Source organism: Struthio camelus, chromosome 14 (assembly GCF_040807025.1).
Source record: "Struthio camelus isolate bStrCam1 chromosome 14, bStrCam1.hap1, whole genome shotgun sequence".
Lineage (NCBI taxonomy): Eukaryota > Metazoa > Chordata > Aves > Struthioniformes > Struthionidae > Struthio > Struthio camelus.
The window spans coordinates 23,462,408-23,485,192 of NC_090955.1; the positions used below are offsets into that span (position 1 = coordinate 23,462,408).

Below are 22,785 nucleotides of genomic sequence, written 5' to 3' on the forward strand. Positions count from 1 at the left end.
ATAAGGCTCTGTTGAGAAACCATAACGCCTAAAGAATTTCTGAAATTTCCTTCTTATCCTCAAAGCAATCCAAAACCAAAAAAGGACACTACAAGCATGTGCAAAACCAGGCTGAAAGCTCTGGTTTCAGTAGAGCAGCATGTGCTAGCCTGACAGCTATAACGCTACAAGTTATATTGCGATTATACTTGGTTTGTCCTTGTTTTCAGAGGACTGACCACGGAATAAACCCTGACGTAGCCCAAACGGGCTGGTGCTAATGAAGCACCAAAGAGGGACAACACGCCGTTCCTCTACGTGAGCGGCAAATGCTTGGTAATTAAATAGCTGTCAGCGGGGGGTGCCTGATGTAGTTTTATTAACTTGTTGTGTGCACTGAATACATGCTCCAGAGTGACCAGCTAAGGTAGTTTACATGACATTTGAAGCTGATGTTCCTGAGGTGAAAACGTAATAACCTGACAGAGCACAATATTACAAGTGCCTCAACCTGCTAGCTTTCACATGGTGGGTACACAATTAATTTTTGATCTAGAGAGGGCTGACTGACATTTACAGGCGTTGCAGAGAACTGCTTCAGAGCAGGGGTTTCTTTTTTTTCTGCTTCTATGAAGTACAACACACAAGTCAGGTAATACCAGGTAAATAAGGTCTACAGAAAACGTTGCAGCTGCTTAGCGGTTCGAAGCCTTTTTTTTTATTTGATAGCAGACGAATGTATCTAGTACGAAAAGTTGGTTGGTTCTGGAATTTCTCAAGTGAGAAAAAGGTAGAAAGGTAGAGAATCCTTGTTACAGATAGACACCCTAACGTGTGATGCTGAAATCCAGAGATTAGCTCACTCTAACCTGAAGGATGTAAAGTTAAGGGGTGGACATAAAAAAAAAAAAAACCGGGGTTTCAGTTTTGCTTTATTACTGCTCAGCAGAAAGCACAAAATAGGCCCAAACAGTTTTAAAGTCTTTAAACTGTGAAGTAACCTGATTTTGAGAGAAACTTGCCAAAGACATGCTGCCTTTTTAAAGTAAAAAAGCAAATATTAACACAATAGCAAGCAGGCAGAGATGTTGGTGATATGCCAGATATCTGCAACATGAAACAGCAAATCTTTTTGCATTTAAAATCACGTTTGATGAATAAGGACTTCTAAGCCCTATAGAAACATGACTGCATATAGTTAAGGGCAACAGGCATAAAGATTCCTGTGAACACTGTGGCAAGGCCTGTGAGCCCTATTAGAAACGCTGAAGGGGACGTACAGGAGATGGTCCTTGAGACAAATGGTCTACTGATAAACGGCACCTTTGCACGCTTTCAACAAAAAGAAAACAAAACCAGAGAACATTACATTCTGGTTTTGTCAGCATTCGTCAAGTGACTGCCAAACGTGGTATTTGTCCTTGATCCCGAAACAGGACACAGATTCCACTGGACTGAGCAACCCGATGGACTGAAAGAGTGGTTATCTTCAAGTCCTCCTGCTGCTCCGACCTCCTGAGGCAGTACTGGCGGGTGAATGCTGCCTGCTGTTATGAAAGGATCGCTCTCAAGGAGCACGAGGGAGCGGACAGCTCTTCAGGAAGTTCTTTGTCCAGCCTAGACAATACATTGACACTGCACCGCGCAACTTAATGATCTAACATTCAAATACCAAGCTGCCACGTTTTCAACAAATCCTTGGAGAAACGTAGAAATTCTATCAAAACGGCAGCTTTATCAGTCCTTGGAAACTTTGCAACTTGCAGGAGAGCAGAGGGCATGTCTTGTGTTGAAAATGAGATCAGACGTTTCCTTTGTTTGACAACCAACTGTGGCTAATGGGAGTCTAGTTCAATCGGGACAGAATGGGGCAGATGTAACATCGATAAATTACAACCAGGATCAACATGCAAGAGTAGCGCAAGCATCAGTTACCAGTGGAGAACAGTAACTGCTGGAAGAGACTACTAGTGTCCAAAAAGGATTTTGCATGTGTGGTTCAGTCCCAGAGCATAACAAATTGAAATAAAGCTGGATTTTAAAACTGTTCTGAATTTTCTTATGCATCATACTCTGTCCAACCCTAGGTGAAGATTCACTCCTTGTTCATAGGAGGCTGAATTCCTTCAAACAGCACCAAAACCAATGCACTTGTTTTTAAGCAGAGTAAGCTGCAAGGACACAAAAGACAGAAAATAGGGTGAGGAGACCAGAGCGCATCCAAAACGTTGGTTTTTGCTTCCCAGCTACAGTTTGCAGCTCACCTTGTTGAGGTCGCCTCTGAAAGTCACCAGAATAGAAGCTCTGAGGCAGCTGGTTCGGTTCAGGTTTGCTCTACATCTTCCACCACTTAGCCCTCTCCCAGAACTAATACTTCAGGCAGCACTCAAGATGAACTGGCGCAGGATCCTTGGCACGTCACCGGGACTCCTTGCCACCCAAGGCTGTAAATACAAGCGTTCATAGGAATTCAGAACTTCTTGGACAGATTCATGGACGAAAACTCAGTCAAGGCTATTCAAAACAGGCACCGCTTCTGGCACAGGAAATGTCCGTACTGCAAATCATTGAAGACTGGGAGAATGTTTTGAGTAGCATCGCCCTATGCTTGCCCTGCCTTCATACTGTTCCCCAGACATTTGCAATAGGCCGCAGCCGGAGAAAGAATACTAGAGTGGATGGGCCTCTCGCCTGATCCGTTGCTTTATTATTTTATGCTTGGTGGTGGTAAATGTCCACGTCCAAAGAACTCAGTGCTTCACAGTAAACATCTGGATCTACTTTCTTCGCAGTGATTACTAGCTGACTGAGCTGCGTGAATTAACCTAGCCAAACAGCAAAGGCGTGCTGAGCGCTTTGTGGGTACCCGAGACGTTCAGTGCTCTCGGGATGTTCAGCCATGCCTACTTGTTAGAATTTAGCAAGGCATATTTAATATATGCAAATAGGCGTTTTACAACGAGTAACGTTGCCAGATTTTCCAGATTGCTAGCGCTGTCCTCCATTAAACCTAGTGGACAAATTCACTAAGTATACTTTTAGGGCAAGAAGCAATAACGCTAGCAAGTAAATATGGTGATTCTCTTAATCTTGGGCAACATGAAGCTGATATCCTTGCTTCTCAAAACTTAGGTCTCAAAACTTACGTATTGCTTCTCAAAAACTTATGTTCGCTTCTCAAAACTTATGTATTCTCAAACAGCTAGAGACAGTCCATGGCAACGTTCTGTTTCAACACATTTAGTCAGAACACACAACATTAAGTAAAAACACATAAGTAAAAATTTCACTTAAAATAAATATGCAAGTATTGAATAGTACAAGGACACACTTAGAGATACTGTGAGGGGGAAAAACCATTAAAGCTCTAAAACACCAATTCATTTAAAAAGTAGATTTATTCCTATCTGGCAACCTATCTTCAGCCCTTTTAAGCACAGTTGTAAAGGTGCTATGTGACATAACAGGGTAGAGTTGAATTTGTTTCGATGCTAGAATTACATATCTTAGAAGCCATCCTGTGTGGTCACTCCCCTTCAATTTCAGGTTGGTGAAAGATGAAAACGTAAAAGAAACTTTTCCGTGGAAGTGAGGTTATCTGAATGAGTGAAGCAGTTTCAGTTAGCAGCGTGTGGAGAAGGCAGTTCTGCAGAATTAATGCTGTGTGCATTAGCCAAAACAGATTTTGGGTCTTCTCTCAACACTCCATTCATCTTGCTTAATCTATTTCATGTTTTATTCATGACTTTTGAGTTCATTTACAAAATTACAATGCTTAACTAAATTGGTACATTGCTAACAGACCTTTCAAAAATCCTCATGAACTCTTTTTCATGCTGGTATGATGCAAAATGATATTGAAAAATAGCTTTTTTTATAAACCTGGGGAAAAGCTGTTTAATAACTGCAATAACACATTCAAATGTAATAACACACTCGACTGATTTGATTATCACCAGATAAACACGCTGCTTGGTTGGCTGAATGTGCCAGGCATAATGCACACGCTGCAAGGAACACAGTGATTTCAGGGCAAAGTGTCTGCGTGCTTTGTGGCAACGTTACTTCGCTATCAGAGGCTGTCACAGGAGAAGCCTACTTCGGTAGTTATCACCCCGTGCCGTTTTTTTTGTGACTAGCTACAATGGGACAATTTTAAAAGAATGCCGGAGTTGCCTACTTCAGTAAATCTTCCACTTAAAATAAGTGATGACCAACAGATTGCCTAGTATCAAGTTGGGCTAAATCAGTGCAGAGGATGGAGTTCCTGGTTCGAGGATCTCCCACTCTCGCTTTTGGTTTGGTATTGTGTGCTATCCTAGCTGCATCCCACTCCATCGCTTCTTTAGACCTGGCTTCTACGAAGGCTTTGCGATATTTCATTCCCAGAGCTTCCCGAGCGCTCGGTCCTTGGACTCTGAGGCATTCAGGGAACCTTGGATTGCTGCTAGGCAGGTGCAGAAAACAACCGTTTTCTGCAAACATGCCAGTGACAGCTTTATCCCAATCCACGGTTGCAGCTTTTGAACAGGAATGTGGGAGTAAGTCATCACATCTCCAGAAGAGCAGAAGCCACGCGAAACGAATGGGTCAGGCAGTTGAGGAGGCAAAGTGCCGTGGGATGACAGAACTAGAGGACTGCCAAAGCAGACCATCGTCCAGAAGGGCCTACTTGAAACATACCCTTATAGGCAGTTAACTTTTTTTTAAGTTAACCTTTACAAAATAGGAGCCCGTTTCTGCACCTGTGTAAAGGAAGAGTACTCATCTGGACCAGCAGCAATCAATTGGCTTTTCGGATCTTGTCCCTGGAACGTGAAAATGAGTTCCTGTGAAAAATGAGTTACTCGTAGAATTGTTACACTTCCAGACCAGGGGAAAGCGTATAATGACCTCTTCAATTTTCTGCTATTACAGACTCCCCAGACACTCATGCCTTGCCCACAGCCTAGTGCTGCCGAATCTATTGGGGGACCATTTGTTTCTACTGCAAGAACAATGTAAACGCGCTGATCCCTGTCTCAGTAACAAAAGCTAGTAAATATTTCAAGAAAAATCTCAACTCTCTGGAAGTAATTTCTGTCCTACAGCCATGAGCACTTGGCATAGACACTAAAGGAAGAATTTTCAGGAGATCAACATTTGGCTCTCACCCGCTGGAAATCACACGGGAAATCTAACACCTGCCTCCAAGTTAAAGGTGAAACGTGCCCTAGATAGATGGGCATAGTTGTCATTGCACTGAGGTCTGACAAAGGCCACGTTCAAGGAAACCATACCGACTTGGGACAAAGCACAGTTTGGCTTTGATGAGGGTGAGATTACAAATTATTTGGTTGTTATTTATTAAACGAGAGCCTGGACCTCCAGAGGAACTGTTTAGGTTGTTGCTACTGTGCTGAGCAAAGAGTCTTCCAGGAGGAGGTCTCTCTTCTCACTTCCAAACGCAGCCATTTTAACCCCACTGAACAAGCCATGCCAGGGGATGGGCTGGAAGGACGTAGGCAGGCAGCGGAGTCCTCCAACCAGACAGCTGTAACAGCACACAACCTGATGGGCTTTGCCTTTGCAATTACCAGTGAAGAAAGAAATCTTAGTGTTCCCACAGATAGCACCAGCTCAGGGCTCAGAAACAAAAAAAAAAAAAAAAGTAAACCGGACATTGGGATTTACTAGGAAAGGAACAGGGACCTCCGTGGTGTGTCTGTCTCTTGGCTATCATGCGCTGTTCTGCCCCTTGTCTCTCTCAGAAAGGGTTTACTAGAAGCGGAAAGGACATGAATACGGGCAACAAAGATAACCAGAGTTATGGAATGGCTTCTGGTTGCTGAATGATTTAATGAACTAGCACTGCTAATGCTGAGAAAGATATGGCTGAAGGGGATGATTTAGTAGAGGTCTACACAGCTGTAAGCATCACGGAAAAGGTGAATGGAGAATAACTGCTGACAATACCAGTCATCAGGAGCATCAAATGAAAGCAGCAGTTCCAAAGCAAGCAAGAAGAGGTATTTCTTCACCCAGCTCATATTTAAGCTGTGGAACCTCTTGCTGGGGTGTTGCAGAGGATATGAGTTAAAAAAATTTGACAAATTAATAGAAAAAAAAATTCTCTGAACAAATAAATACGACTCAGGAAATCAGATCTGCAGAGAGTTGGACACAGGGAGCATATTTTTGATGTTTCTGCATTCCTGCAGTCTTCCCTACGGACCCTGCTGTCAGTCTCCGGTCAAGACAGGGTACGGGCCTAGAGAGGTTTTACCTATTCTAGCCGTTTTTATGGTCTATCTGAGCTTCTCTCTCCTGCAGTCTTTCTGCAAAAGGTTCCCCAATTGCATGCTAAAATACGCATTCATTAGCCTGCGCCGGTACGTGGGGAGGGGCAGAATAATCACCCGCTAGGGACGAAACATCCCCCCCAGGCATGTCAGCTGTCAAAAGCACAGCAAAATACAGATTGTCTCCCCTGCTTAAAAACTGGAAACTTGACAACTGAGAGTAGAACAAGAGGGGCATTTGGGGGAGTATCGATATTCCTCAGAACCAGCGCGGCACTGGCAAAGACCCGTCGTACCTGACGGAGACTGACGCTGCAGCCCCCAACGGAGAGAAGCACAGCTGAACCTGGCGGAGAACGCGGTTCGCGAGGCTGTAGCATACGGGCTGGTGTTCTGAATCGCTCCCACCAATTTGTATAACAAACCTGCAATTTCTGTGGTAGCCATGGAAACGAAGATACTGGCGTACAATGAAACACATGTATGAACGCCGTCACCACCACTGACTATACAGCACGCAGCATTTCTCAACGGCGAGGGCGAAGAGAAGGATATCTATCTGTATAATCGTAGTCCAGCTGTGGCCACTGAGGTCTAGGTGAGGCTTAACAGATATCAGTCTGCGGCAGCTCTTCTCCTCTGGCCAGGGAGCAGGACGTTTGGTGGGATGCAAGGCCAATGACAAGGAAGACAACCTTGTCCATTCCAGAAGGAAAAAACAAGGAACGGATGGGAAGGAAAAGTGAGCTGTGCTAAAAAGACAAAAATCTGACCTATCTTGTTTCCCTTCACGTTGCCACTTCTCTTCACACCCATAAAAGTTTGCATTTTGGTGTTTTTCCAGTCAGTGAACTACAGAAGTCAATGAAATTATCTCACCTGGAGTGACAGTCAATAAACTTGCTCTTGCCAGTCTATTTTCCTGTGAAGGGAATGCCTGGAAGCTGCTGAAGGACTTTCATTCAGCGTACAGCATAAAGCTGGACAGATCTGCAAACCAGGAGGCTCTGCTTTTAAAATATTTTAAAAAATGTTCTTTCCCTCAGATTAACTCTCTGTACATCACTAGCTTTTGTGTAACCACTAGCCGTTCAAGCTAGTTTTAAGCTTCTGCCCAGATGCATGAGCTGTGTTAATTTGAGAGCTGTGCAGCACGAGATTTTAAAATAGCACAAATCAGGCCAGAGTCTGGCCAAAGGATGTTCTCCGTTAGGACTTCGGGCAGACCTGAAACTGAAGACGTTAGCATCCCAGCAGGATGGTTTACTGTGAGGAGCTTGAGTTATAAAACACGGATAAGAATTTCAGTGGGACCAAACACTGATAATCCTTTGAACAGGCTGCCTTCATCGAAAACAAACAAGAACCAACCCCAAAACTGTATTGCTTAAATACTGAGAGAGACCACGTATGTTTAAGTGACCAAGGGGCTTCAGAACAGAGCAAAGCACAAACGCTTCCTCCTAATTTGCAGCACTCGCTGAGCTCGGCCTTGTAAGAGGCCGACATTAGGAGATGTCTAACAAAGAAGCGATGCAGAATAAAATGCCCAGACTAGACTGCTTGAGAAGGGAGGTGAGCAGGCTGGAAGCGGCAGGCTGGCCAGGAACTGGCAGCCGTGCTCAGCCCTCCCAACCCTACAGCCCGCAGCCTCGTAGCACGCTCTCTGAAATGGAGCAATTAACATTTCTAATATTAAGAGGTTCTTAACATTTATCAAATTGAAGTGCGAGCTGAAAGCTGTGGCAGGGACGCTAAGGCCTTGGTATGGGAACCCCTGCATCGTAACTGTGCTTCTTAATTAGGGACTCCTGAGTTCACGTTTTTAATGGGCACAAGCTTTGTTACCTACTTAAATGCGAAAGGTCAAAACTAAGCACTAACTCAGCACTAAAACAGTCGTGTAGAAACAAACTGGTATGTGCTCAGGTTTCATTTTATCTTAAAAAAAAAAAACAAAAAAACAAACCCTCTGCATCTGCCACTGATGCCCTCCTCCAAAATCTAAACTTGGAGTCTGGATGAGACCTTTTTTTCAAGCAGTAAGTTTCACTGGACTCAGTAACTGTTCTCTAGTGCAATTATATCTTTATATTAGCTATACCTACGCCTGGGCATGAGATGAAGATGGTCAGGGTGGTTCCCATTTCGGGGAAGGACAAAAGATTGTCTCATCTGCCCAGAAGCACTTTCCCCACTGGGTCCTGATCCTTGCCTGGCATTTCCAGAGATTCGTAACATTGCCAGGCGCACAGAGGAGCAAAGCATTGCAGCAGATTACAACAAATGACACTGAAGTTGGACGAGCCAAACTCTCGACACTGCCAAAGGGGTAAGGCTCTAAAAGAAAAACTGCCGTAAATATTCACTGGCGGTAGAGGAAGAAAAATAGGCGTTTAGTTCACTGGTCGAAGCAGAGAGCAGAAGGCAAGAAAGACAGGTTAATTCTGCTCTGAACTTGAAAATCACAGAAGCGAAAAGGATCATGGATCCCTTGTTAATCTTTACTTTTACAGCCAAAACACTATGTGGATATAACAGGACGGATGTGCTCGCTGATATCCAGGTTAGACGTTTTAAGAACTACTTGGAAGAGAAAGAGCGGGAGGAAATGGTATGAAAACAAGTTCTTAATTGCTGTTCTTTTCCCGTTGCGAATCACACACTGCTAATGAATAAACTGCAGATTTTAGCAAACCGACAGCCCCACTGCAAACGTCCCATCATTTCTAAAGCGGAATAAATAATTTCCAGTGAGTAAGTCAGTTTGGTTGCATTCTGCCAATGAGCACACACAGATCACTATGTCCTCAAATTATTCCTGGTCAATTAAACTTCACAAGTTTTACTTTACAAGCTGTGAATATTTGAAATTTGAGCTGCGGCTCATGGGTCATGCCGAGTCTCTCCTCTCACCGGCTGAGCGCACCAGCTCGCCTATGAACGCTTACGTTTAACAACTGAAATTTCATCTTCTACAAATAAACAGGTGTAAAATGAAATTTCTTTCCCCCATAAATTTTAGTGAACCAAATTCAATTACTTAAGTTAGGGCTTGATTTGATTTTATATTGGTACTACACGAGCAGCCAGAGTCAAGTCTAGCCAGGGTTAAAGGCCTGAAACACAAGTCTTGCATCTTGCAAATTGCTGTTCTAGAGCTGCATAAACTTTGCAGAAATGGAAATACTTTTACTCCCAAAAGAATTTGCTGGATTTTTCGGCAGTCGCATTTCTCCACATATTTCTATGGCTATCGAATAGTTGCAGAAAGATTTTATACATCTTGGGAGACTAATAAATTACAGGATATGACACAAACTCTCTTCACAAAAGTTTGTTATTCAATAGTAGAGTTCAAGCCTCAGCTTACGCAGTCTCAGCCAGGCCCTCAGGAACCGAGCACAACGTTGTGTGATCTCAGGTAACCAGTTAGGCTTTTTAAATAAAAAATACCAGTTCAAATGAACAGCAGGTTACCAAACTGGATGTCTGTGGTATTTAGGGAGTACTTTTGTAGTGAGGTTACGAAAGTTTAAGGCAAGATCAATTAAAGAAAACAAGGAAACAGCCCAATGCATACTTGCTTTTAGCAGTACCCTGTTGCAGCATTAGGAGACTGCACAGGTTCTTAACCAGTAGGTTGGACATGCAGCGTCGCAAAACAGCACGGACCTGGTACAAGGTCAGCCGAGCAGCTCAACAGTGATTAATTGCTGGTGGAGACTAAGACACAGCTCTAGTTACACGTCTTGGACACGCTGTCTCAGCTCAAGACAGGAGGGCTTTGATGTCCCTCCTGTGCTTCCCAAGCGGAGTGCCCTTCTCATCCGGGAGCAAGCACACCATTTCAGGCCATAGATCCAGATGCAGCCAGGAGCTACTAGCAACTAGCATCTCATGCTGTCACACCTTTTTTAAACCAGGACAGTAATGTTTCTCAGGCTGGAAATTCCTGGTTTAGAGCCAAGGTCTGCAAATGGCATTACGCACATGGGAACTTCGGATCTAGAAGCTCGCACGTTTTGTTATATCCTAGACTTCCACTGCCCAGAGAGAAACGGTGATTTAAACTACTGCAATTCCCCGCGCCACTGGACTCTGCCAGCCCCGAACCAACGCATTTCAGCTGGCTTATACGGACGGTAAAGGCACTGCTTAACTTCAGCTTCAGCAAGTTTTGGCTAACCTTTGCTTCAACCTTAGCTTCTCAGTTTTGAATCCTTTTCTCTAAACAGAAAACTTGAGCCTTTGTAAACCCCGCTTCATTTATTAAGAACTAAGAGTTTTCAAGTTACTGAACGCAGCTGTTTGTCTTTCTAGTGGCCTCTGCAGTTTGCCAAATCGAAGGGCTACCTAAAGCCAACTGTTCATAAGCCTAAAAATGAGATTTTTTTGAGCAAGAGAAACACTTTGAGCTTTGGACAAAGAAATGGAGTTGGGAGGGTGTGAAGCACTCGTATTTTAATTCTTTGTTTAGGTTCCTTCACTAAAAGATAAGTGGAAGATAAAAACAGGTATGAAGACACATTTCTAAAAAAGAGACCCCTCTAAGCAATGGTGGGTTTTGGCCAATACAAGCAGCAGTTCAATCACCGTGCACTTGGTTTGGACTGGTGGGCGCAACGGTCTAAGAGAAAATTCAGTGGAAGGACAGTGAAACGTAAGAGCAAGGCGACACGATCTGTCAGGAAGACAAAGTAAGAAGAGATGCCTGTGATGCACACAAGATATATGCTATAGCTGTGTTAACTGAACTTTGCAGTTAGCTAGCTTAATCCATGAGTATTTTCAAAAGAGTTAATGAACTAGTAAACTCTTCCCATCCCACAGTCTGAAACAAAGAGGCTAGCGTAAAAAACTGTGAAAGAAATAACTGGAAACAATACACCACAGGACACTATTTCCACCTGGGCCGTGAACTGCTGAGGTCCTGCATCTGAGATAACTGAGGCACAAACGCTATATCCGAGGCACAGACATCACAGCAACTTGATTTGCACCACTCCGAGACCACATGAGACCCTGGGACACAAGTTCTTTCTTCTTCACGTAGAAACGCGTTGGGTTCGGCTTTCCTTCCCTTCTCCAGAGCTTTCTTTGTCCTTTCAGTTTTGCAAAGGCAACAGACATGCAAGTACAATTTAAGGATACAGCCCCTTGTTATACATCGCAGAGAAGCTCATCTAGACACGCTGTAACACAGCCTCACGTTTTCTTCCACAGTCCCTGACTTTAAAGCTTCCACTGATGCTACCAGGCAATCTGTGAGGCCCCATCAGGTCACAAGCCCTTTAAAGCATGGCAACAAGCAGCTTTCTTGAGATTTCCTTTGTATTTCGAGTTACAAATGGGATTGGGCAGGACTTTCTCCGGTAGGAAGGTCTCAGTAATTCCTGCTGCCAAGAGGATGCAACGAAACAGCTGAGAAGCCCAGCCTGGGAACAAGCCTGGAGCCCCCTGGCTTCCAACTGAGCCCTGGCTGCTTTTATTAAACCCAGGAGAACCTCTGCTGCTGTCAAGAGTCCGAGCTCTGTCTTGAAAACACTTCCAGGAGTTAACACAGAACAAAAGAAACATGTTCTTCTTGCATTCTCTTGGAAGAAAACCTGTCTCTGCAGAGAAGCAACAAGGGAAAACAAAAACTACAGCCCTTGCCGACTATTTTCTTAACTTTTGCCTAGCATCTTATACTCTGTTTTTTCCAAACGTCCATCTTCTTTAGCCTACCAAAATCTCTTGGCAGCAGCTTTCGGTCCGATGCATCTAGCAGTGTTCAGGAGCTTTCCTCTCACGTCTCTTTGGTCTTGTTTCGGTAGCACACGTGTCCGAGCCCAGGATGATCCCTGCAGAAGAGAAAGCCTCACTTAGCGCTCAAGTGCTGCTCCCTTCCTGCTTCCCAGCCTTCTGCTCTGTGCAAGCACAACGGGTATCAGCCTGTCCTCCTCATACAAGCCCCCCAGTGTCACTCGCGTCTGTTTTGACTGAATTCACCAGATAGCCGAAACTCTTCTGCCCTTTGAAAGTTATTGCCTCCTAATAACCTAATAAAAGGAACAGCTGGAAACCTTTAGAGGTTTTGATACGTCCTATCTGATTTACAGTATGAGGGGAAGAGAAACAGCACTGAAAGAGAAAAGGGGAATGAAAACAAATACGTGATTCCAAAACTTGAGAACTTCAAACCCCCGCTGTTAACACCGTCTCTGATTAGTAGTAAGGCTGGGATGGCTCTGGGAGGCATAAGGAGACGAATATACAGTTTGCACGCCATTGCCACCTCCGATGCCTGTTTCTCCAGGCTCTATAGGAACATCACTCCATACGACACCCTTGCCTACATACAAATCCTAAGTAGCTTCTTTACCCTGCAAAGCCACCCATGTGCATTTATCGCTTCATCTGAATGTGTAAATCCTGGCCTTCGCGGTGCTTAAACAAACACGTTTACGGGACTGGCTGCTCTGTTATGAATACGACACCAACGCAGAACTGCTCCCTGCGCTTGATTTGGAGGCCAGGTACATGCAGCACCCGGCAGAAAACTGCAAAGGACGTTTCTGCAGAAAAACGACGTGTGGCACTGTTTGAGAGCTAGATCAGGAAACACTAGAACGCACAATCAGGCCTAACACAGACTAAAATTGTAAGCAGTGAAGCAGACGTGCTTCATGAAACTCAGCGCACTGCTTCCAGATTGGTAAATTTTCCAAGATGCGACTGAATATGAACCAAGGATTCTCTAATGAAGTGACTAATCTGTGACAGATTCAATCTAAAATGAGACTGAAAGATAAGGCAAGGAAATTTGTTAGGGCAACTAAGGACAAAATTGTAACTGCTTAGGAACTTATGCAGAAAAAGCCACCTAATTTAGACCCACGTGAGGAAGTCTGGCAAGACTTCATTGAGGGTTTGGTGCTTCTTGCTTTCAGTGGGTCCAGGAATAGACTTAAGGTATTTCAGGCTCTCTGGTGCCTGGCTCTGGAAGGGAAAAATGCACAGAGACCTTATATAGGCACATACAGCGCTCTCAGTACAGCTCTAGTTTCAAGTAGAAGGTCCCATAGCTAGTGCAATTGTCTACCTCAGCCCTAACTCCCACACTTGTTGTTCTTGAGTGACGCTTTAGTAATGATTTGGGCCTTTAGCCTTTCATGCATTCCCCAGATTCATCTTCTTCCCCCCCAAAATATCCTGGTTTTTCAGATTCACTCAGCCCTGCAGCTGCTACACGTTCTGGAAGGCCACAAAATCTCATCCCAACGGTTCCAGTAAATGCAGTCTTTGGGCCGATTTCTCTTCTCCGTGCCGATACTAGTGCAGGAGGCTCAGCTTTTAGACGTTTTCCCTGTCGGGTTTGGGAACTGTCAGGTTAACTTCCCGATTGTTTCATTCTTTCTCGCTCGTATTTTAGTTTTCCACTTGAATGAGAAGCTTTTACACATACACAAGTAAGGCATAAATATAGGAGAAGTACTTAAACTTGAATTGTAAAAACTCTTATAATACATTGCCTACAATAGTCCTACTATTCAAACATAGTTAAGCTTGCAAAGCTGTATGGCAAGATGCCAGAAGCATGCACCAACTTCACAGGTGAGTAGAAAACGCTTTCTCAAAGCCTTCCCGCGAAGCTCGCAGCTTGAAGGACTCTTGCCCCCCTTTAACTCAAGCACGGCTGCAACTTTCTAATCTGCACTGTAGCAGGTCGGGGTATTTGTAATCATCAGGAACAAAAACATTTCTGTTTTTTGCTAATGCACAAGCAGATTTTTTGCTCATGTGCAGAACAAACACGCTGATAACGTATTCTCCGAACACCAGCAACAAGAGCGTTGGAAAAAATTTTTGCAGCTATAAGGCTGAACGGGAGCAGTGGCTCTGTCGTCTTAACAGCTGGGCTATTCTGAAGCTTGGTAGAGATTCGGTTAAAATAAACGTGGTGTGGTGTGCGCTGGGTAGAACAAATACATCTCAGAAACTGAAACCATAACATTTTTATACAAAAAGTAATTAACTTCTGGCACCTTCGTTTCGGAATGCTGAGTTTGAAACCCCAATGGGCTTAATTTTGAAGTGCAGAGCAACTGCCCACAGCAAAATCACTTTAATAAGTCACCAGTTGGGAACTTAAAACCAATAGATGTTTTGGAAAAGCTAGTCAATAAAGCAATCCCAACCTTTAGACCAAGGAGAAATTATTTGAGCCGAGAGATCCGCTTATATCTTTCTTCCCATGAGCAGTCAGCAATTTTAGATAAGCGCAACGTGAAGAGACAGATCCCCTGCAACTGCAGGAAAAGGCGCTAGATGCTGTTACACCAGGATAAGGCCAAGAGGAGCGCCTATCAAATTCATCAAATAAGCTCTGCTCAGGGATTAATAACGACAGAGGAGATGTGGCAGATGTTGGTGCTCATGGAATAACACGGTCCTATTTACATTTTCTCCTACAGAAAGGAAGCATTCAACAATAAAAAGGGAGGCGCCTGGAAAAAGACCTTGGAAACTTCTCAGAATAATCTGTTTAATACAGAGGATACAGAAGAATTACTTCCAAGCTGGGATTTGACATTTACACTAGCAAGAATAATCTCTCTAGTAAGATTAGGGAGTTTCAAGATACAAGATCTGTGAACGCTTCTATTTCAGTACATAAACTTATCAGCAACTGGGGGGGGGGGTGAAGAAACCTGTTCCTCCATGACATCGCATCACACTTAATTAAGCAAATTAGGCAAGGGTAGCCTAAAGAAAAGGCGAAAGAAAGGGAAAGAAAAGGAAAGAAGGGGGCTGGGGAGGATGAATTCTGCTTCTTTTTTTTCCTTGAGTCCATCCGTCACTGGCTACAGTTAGCAACAAAAAATCAAATTAGCTGCATCAGTGGTCTGTTCAAAGGCGACAGTTTCTGTATTTCTCGTTTAAATTGGAGTGGAATCAATGGAAGTTTTACAAAGGTAAGTTAAAGGCAAAGCTTACAACTCGGAGCATTCAATCCGCCTGCCAAGGCAAGGTCTAGCCTTACACGAGTCATTAAGGTTAATGCAATCTCTACTGATGTGACAGTAAGATGCTCTATTTCCCTTATACCAGAAGGAAGCTCCGATGCACTGTGTGGTTAGCGCTAATTGACAGTTTTCAAATCACACAGTAGTAATTGTTTACTGTTGTAGAAAGGAACTATATTGTTTTCACTGTCGGTTTATTTGATATATTTATCCACTTAATCCCTCTCACTCAGTTCCCTCTGATAGGTGGAAATAAGAAATAATTGAATTCTAGTATCTTTTGACATCTACCTTTCAGCAAAGAAACTGCTTCACTTTGAGATCAGGAACTAGGTCAGGGGAAGAGCCCGAACCAGACTGCCTCTTTCTGCTGAGAGCCAACACCTAGCTCAGGTCCTTGATTTAGTTTGGACAAATCAAAAGCATATTCACCAGCTCCAGAAAGTCAGAAAATACATTCAGAGTAACAAACGCTTTCTTACTAACAAAAGCAAACCGTGTACTCAGGCTGCTCTCGGCTGCACGTCTGACTCATCTCTCCTACCTTCTCATCCCATTCCTCACACTTGCTCGCAGTAGCCGTTACTTGGTGTGCTCTCATAGTCCGCTGTTCTCGTCAGAAGATTTCATATGCTTTACTGTCGTTGTTTAGCTGTTAGAAGATAAGGCGTGCACAGAAGAAGGGCTCATTCAGGGGAGCAGCTTTTCTTGATAGGAGAGCCTGATGCTGGACATGAGTGGAAGGCAGGTGAGCTGCAGAAAGACCCACACCGAAAGCAGCTCAGGGACCCAGCACAGCTGAGGCGGGGCAAGCAAAACCCATATGAACAAGCTCAGCTTTCACTCACAGCATCAATCCGAGACGATCAGCCAGCCTTGGGGGATTCGTCCAGTCATTCCTTGCATTTGCAATGCAGTAATCCCAGAAACGTACTGGCGCAACGCAGCTCAAGTAGGTCTCTAAGCCAACTTCAAAAATGGTTTGGAAACCATTCTCCTCAAAAAACCCGGTCAGACTCACGCAGGACAGCACTTTATGACATAGTCCTAGCTAGAGCAGCTCTCCATGCAGAACAGGGAAATGCTTTCAAAGGACCACGCCATTTGGAAAGTTTTCACATGCACGCACATCCTAAGGGACGAACAAAGCTAGTTATTTAACTGGCCTTCTACGTGGAGGCATTTTAATCTGATCTGGAGGTCCTGCTGACAGCACTTTCTTGATGGAAGGATGCCTCGTAAGGGTGGTCCGTTCCAGGGGCTCCAACAGATGTACACAGCGCATCCTTTATGAAGCCCATTCTATGGGAGGGAAGAGGAGGGCATGCCTCAGCTTCCTAGACAAATGATCAAGATAATTAAAAAATAGAAGAAAGAAAGAAAGTACCCATTTCTACGTTGATAGCCAATAGCTATTAGGTGACAGTGAAATAACAATGATGTGACAGCTTGACAAGGCTGTGGTCCATACGTGAACATTGCTAACGTGTAACAGTACTCTTTAAAAAAAGATAGAGACGGGCAATACCTTCTACCCAAACATATTTATGTAACTGGAATAAAATCAAATCCTCATATGAAATAGAAGGAACTCTGCATGAACTAAATGAAAAGCAAACATGTTACAGCCACTCTGAGTGAAACGCCTAAGTTTATACCACTTCTGTATATTTCCCGGGTTGTAAAACTGACCATACTGATACATGATGTGGAAGCAGTCACAAGTTCTGACTCATGTTTTAATACTGAGCAGTGCTGTCACGCCTCCGAACCGAACAGCCTGTAGTCCATCACGTCTCTTAATTTGCTTAGCACACTTTTATAAACTTTGAAATGAATTCAGGAAACAGATCAGCTATCGAAAAAGGCACCGCATGATGCTGCACCTGCTGAATCAGGTATTTCATGCTGTAATAAATCCCACCTCAAGCCAGCTCTCGCTAAACTGAAAAACAAAGGGGTAAAATCAAGTGCATGCGGACAGGTCCATTATGTACTACCCGATAAATCTAGAGCGCAATATTAAAAAAATAATAAATTGTCTGATTCTGGAAGTTAAAAGATGAGCATAGTCACAGGGCCAGCCACAAAATCCAATGAGAAATGCTGAAAGACATTATTAATTTGAGGGAAGGTACTAGATACCACAGGCTCAATTTCACCAGTAAGTCCTCCTGGGGGCGCTTCACTGGCATTCTTGACGGCAGTAAAGAAGGGAAGCCAAGCTTGCCAGTGCCAAAGGCCAAAAGGTCATTATTTCTAAGCGTACGAGTTAAGGAGCTGGCTATTTGCACAAGGGGTCTCTGAAGCTTACGCACGCGCTTCCTCCAGCTACTCCCCTTTGCGAATCTTGCAATTCTCTCTCCACGTGAGGCTGCAGACTTCTGTAATTCACTGTGTTTCCCAACACACGCTCAAGTACAGGCAACTTCTGCTCTCTTAGGCCCAATGGCAGGGTCTGCCAAGGAAACTGAGCTCTCTTAAAGGACAGAACTCCTTCTTCCAAACAAGCGTTTTCTTAGAAACCGTTTCAAAGCAGTAACGGAGATAGCGAGTCCAAACGTCTTCAGGACACTTGCAGAATCAGCATCTGCGGGCCACGTTTCCACAGCTGCAGGTTCTCAGACTTTACCTGTCCCTAGCCAAGGTTGTCATTTAACACTGGACTACTATTCCTCGGTCACTTTAGGACCCCTGAATCAATGAAGCTTTCAGAAGATTGTAAGGTATGACGCTTTAAGAAGTGTAAACGTACTGTTTCAGCGCCCAGGACTGACAACACGTTTCTTCCTCTGACCATAGTTCCTACAGAAAGCCTTTTCTTTTACACATTTTTGTCAGGAACACGACGACTAATGCATCCTTTAGGTCTTCCACCACATCACATCTATCTCGGGCTAATCACTAGGACTACCAAGAGCTTAAGGCAGCAGCCACGAGAAAACATTATGAGAAGAACAGTTCTTTATTGTCCAAGAGACCAGGTATTTAAGGACTCTTGTCCGTCGCTGGCTGCAGTTAGAATACTTGCTCTGATCTGAGTGAAGAGTTTGCCACGGACTCGCTGTCATTCGGCTCCTCACCTCACACACTTTGGGGTTAGCCTTACAAACAGGCACGTATGCGTTAAAGGTACTGCTGATGTCTCTGTTCAACAGCCTTTGAATGTACGCACCGAGCAGGTTGCGGCCTACACAGTCTTCATGACAGAACGGGTTATCCTTGGAAGTGCTACCTCAGAAACGTTATTTGCATTTGCTGGCTTTGATTTTGTTGTTGTCAAATTGGAAAGAAGCAGAAAAATTTCTTCTCCTAGCACCTCGCCTCTACTTGCCTGAAGAAGAGAAGAGCTCCCCAAGGTGTGCTACACAGTTCCGCCCAAGAGATACACGAGCACCATCCAGATAGGGCACAACGGTTTGTCTGCACGTCCTCCCTTGGCTGCACAACACCTTCCAAAAAAATAATTCACATCAGTGATTAACGAGGAAGGCACCGAACAAAAACACCTGAAAGTTTATTTCAGGACTTTGCATCATAGCATTATACTGAAAACTACACAGGATCTTTCAGTTTTACTCAAATCCTGTAGATTCGCGTGTTTGTGCAACGACATTCTCCTGCGATTACTGGGTCTTGCACTATAACACTGTTCTGAGCGGACAATTTGAAAGATACGGTCAGGTTGTTTTTTTAATATGCGTTTGTGTTGTTATCTAAAGGAAGCGTTCGTCCTCCCTTCCCCAATGCGTTTTCCCCTTCCTGCTCCAGTTGGGTCAACTGAATGTTATCAATTCTATTTGCAAATGTTTTTGGAACGTCTACAAAAGTCGTCGACAGCTACACTGGATTTCAGGGGCTAAGGTGAAAGCTTAAGATGAAAAAGCCAAAGCATGACACCTGAATTTTAAGGGCATGTTCAGAGCAGAACGACAGAAAACGGGCCAAGCCGAAAACCTGGATTCAGACCCTTCTCTGAAGGGTCCCTCCGCCACACAGAGCGAGGTTCCCAGCAGGGCCTGGGGGCTGTGGCATGCAACAACCCTGAACGTCCTAGCTTCAGATGGAGGGGCGAAAACACAAGTCCAAATCGTGATTTATTGAGGACTGAAACATAGGTTTGAGTTGAATACTCAACCATTTGAAAATTTTAAAACTGAAACCTGAGCCAGAGTCTGCACCTTCGACTCACCTTCAACAAAGTGATTCTGCAGTGGTTAAGCAAACCTGCTGGTAAAGCAGACTTGCAGATTTTCATACACCGCTGTCAGCTACGCAGTGGTTACTGGAGCAGCCCAATGCTCAGATATAAATGAGAGAGAAAGAGTCCAAGAGCTTTGGCCATTCCTAAGATCTGCAGCAACTGCTACAGCTCAGCTAAGCATTTCAGTAACTTGTCCTACTCCCAAACCATGTAAAACTTTCCAAGTTTGAGCAATTTTCCAAACTCCTCTCGGATCTAGCTAAACACAACGCGTCACATTTTCATTTCGACACCTCCAGATGCACGGCCCTGACAGACTACCAGACGAAGCTGCTTTTCTGAGCAGAGTTTCACTCTGAATTTTTGCAGGTGGAGCGCCAAATATATTCTCACAAAGTGGAAATTAAGTTAAGAGTCTCAAGGGTGAGTCTGCCGGGTTTTATGCAGCTCCAGCGCGCCTTGACGTTTAAGGCTTTCGCTGCGGTTATTCAAAGTAACTTATGTTGTCGCAAATTCCAGCTAGTTCAATGCAAACGCAGAGCACGCATGCAGACCACCTCTCAACTCTGTAAGCACAAGAAAAGACTGCAAGGGCTTTCATAAGCTTGGGCACAAGAGCGTGTAGGACCTGCTGCAGCCAACAGCACCAGCCATCAAAGGGTCTCACTGCCAACGTCCCGGATCTGATCTGCCTCGTGTGCAAGTGAGCAATTTCAGCTGGGCATTGCAAGTCAAGTCTGCTGTCTCTCATGAGAAAAGCCAAAGTCCTGCTTCTGTGAACCCCTACAACACAAGCCCATTTCGATTCAGTCCTCTGTGAAGTGACAGTCTAAGACAATTCGCATACGCTGCTTTGTCAGCCTGGCTCTCAGTATGGTTACGGAAATGCGAAATCTCAATGAGTAATATAAGAGCAAGTCTTGCACCTCCTAGCTCTGTCAAAGCCTCTGCCTTGAAAAAGGAGGAATTTGGGGGCAAAACCTTACTGCGTTCAACTAAATCAAGGAATTTGTGTTGGATCTCATGTACTACCCATAGCAACAACAGACGGGCAGAGAAATGCAAGGGGTGGGCTTTTTACCCTTTCTTAGGCCGTTTCCACTGCACTGGTGCTTTTGCTGGCAACTTCTTTAATAGGCTGAGAAGAAAGATGAATAAAACCCAGCAGTGAGAGATGAGAGACCAATGTTAGTACAGTTTGGCTGAAGGGAGCTTGCAAGGATACAGCGTGCATCTAACACATGGTCTATATCCTCCTCCCCTCCGTGCATGTGAGCAAAGGCTTTCTGGCTTTTGCCCACAGCACAGCTCATTCCTGGAGCCCCTAAACCCAACGAGCAACCACATGACGTGGTACCACACTTAAAGAAAAAGAGGAACATACTGAAAAAAAACCCCAATCAAATAATTAATCAATGTGATAACGACCCCTCTAAGACTTCCAGTCAATGATCTTCACGTTATTCTTTACCTCTAGCCGCGTTAGCCGCGTTTTAAACCCTTCTCTCCCCAGGACATCCAGCATTCACTAACCTTTGCCTGTGCTCTCCTTCCTCCTCCAAAACAAGGCGCACAGATCCGTTATGTGCCACCCGCCCATCTATCTTTGTAAGGGACCACTTTCTAACCTTTTTAGACCTAAAACACATTCTTTTTTGGAAAACCTAGTGTCTTTGCGCACACCTCTGTGAAAAAGCTTCCATACATTTATACGTTTAGTGCTGCCTCCTGAAACGATCAGCAAAACCCGAAAATACAAATAACCAGCGACTCCGCTCAGCCTGGAAAGCAGTTGAGCAAGCAGACGCACGAAAGGATGAGTCTCACGGAGGGCGGCATTCAGGACGGCTTCGCTCAGCTTCACTGACCTGCCCCAGCTGCTCCTCCCTGACCCTTCCCGCAGGTCCCGAGCCTGACGGTGCGCCGCTTTGCTCCCGCTTCAAGCTTGGCTGAGATTTTTAAAACAAGAAAATAACGAACAGCAAATATTTACGTGCATTCGTATAGACGTTTAGCTATTTGTACAAGAGCAGCTCTCTCCTGCAGGGATAAAGCCCTGCTTGTAAACAGTCACTTCATTAAATATTGTTATAACAAGGTAATTCTTCAAAGGAAGGCTTGTAAATGCTGTTGTTGACCTCAGCGCAAGCTTATATTCAATACTTTAAAGACACTATTTTTCAGGAGATGGTGAAGACTAAACGCCCACTCCTCTAAATAAAACAGTTTAAACTGTTCCCCGTCAGCAAACCTGCAGTAAAAAACATTCAACCTAAGTACTGGGAAAACCGAGCACTTCCGTTTTGCCCCTTCCTAGCCGGTAAGTTATACCTGAAGCACAGATTAATAGCTATTGTCAACGCAAAAGCATGCTCTAGGTCTGACAGCAGCTCACACACCAAGCGCGCTTTTCCCCCGCTCCTCTGCTGCCCCTTCTGCTGTGACGGCGGTTTTCGTTACTGCTCGGCGAGTGTTTTACGCCGAAGGGTCCGCGCGCGCTTGCTCTCCGAGCTCGGCGCGGCCGCCCGCATCATACTAACACACTTGCAACCTCCAAAGCGTTTGGCTTCGTTTTCCTTGCTCGTTTTTTGCTGCCCTACAACGGGGCCTAAACAGATGAATCAATTTTTAAAACAAATAGATCTTGACAGCAGAGACACAGATTTGTGTGAATGGCAAAAGGTGCCTCGTTAAGCGCCCCGGGGCTGATGAGGCTTTCATTTCTCTAATGAAAAGGAGCTTTGTGAGCTTCCTGAGTGCTATCCAGCTCCAGCAGAACCCATCTCTTCTCAGGGGAGAAAAAGACGTTCCCTTTCTCATGCCTCCACTTAGTTACCGTTACACGTTTTCCCTTATGTATGAAACCTGGCTCAAGGCTTGCAGGTGACCAGGGGTTTCCAAAAACTGAAACAGACGCCTGGATGGGGCGTTTTTAATTTTCAGGAAGCACGCAGTGACCGTTTCTAAAATCAAACTCTTTCTCACCTGCGTCCCCTAACGCGGTACCTCACGCACCCGCTAATTCCTCTGTAAAAAAAAAAAAAAAAAACAAAAAGCAAACGATCCCAGTTTCGTACTGTGTGTGTAGTCCAGCAATCACGGCAACAGCGTGCGGTTGCATATAAGCAAACCTGATCAGCGGGGCAAACTTGCATCCCCAAAAAAATACAGGGAACATGAAATAAAGGGTTAACAGGCAGGCTGGCCCGACTGTTCCACCATCATTAAGGAACCCGCTAGAAGATGGCTGCAAGCAACAACCATCATCCCAAACGCTGTCCCTCAGGTGGGTTCCCCCAGGGCAAAAGGC

At 44.6% G+C, this 22,785-nt stretch overlaps 1 long non-coding RNA gene across 4 annotated transcripts in view; it reads right to left on the bottom strand.

Moving 5' to 3' along the window:
• LOC104147018 (uncharacterized) overlaps positions 1–22,785 on the bottom strand; it is a 73,665-nt gene that overhangs the window by 5,690 nt on the left and 45,190 nt on the right. The window contains exons 8-9 of one of the 4 annotated variants that reach the window (XR_011134436.1): positions 2,244–12,106; positions 100–2,150 (exon numbers count right to left, since the gene is read on the bottom strand). The exons of 1 other annotated variant lie outside the window; for it this stretch is intronic. This is a non-coding gene — a long non-coding RNA (uncharacterized lncRNA). Of the gene's footprint in view, positions 1–99; positions 12,107–18,560; positions 18,724–22,785 lie in introns of those variants that run through there. 2 more of the 4 variants (XR_011134435.1, XR_011134437.1) reach the window with 2 other exon arrangements.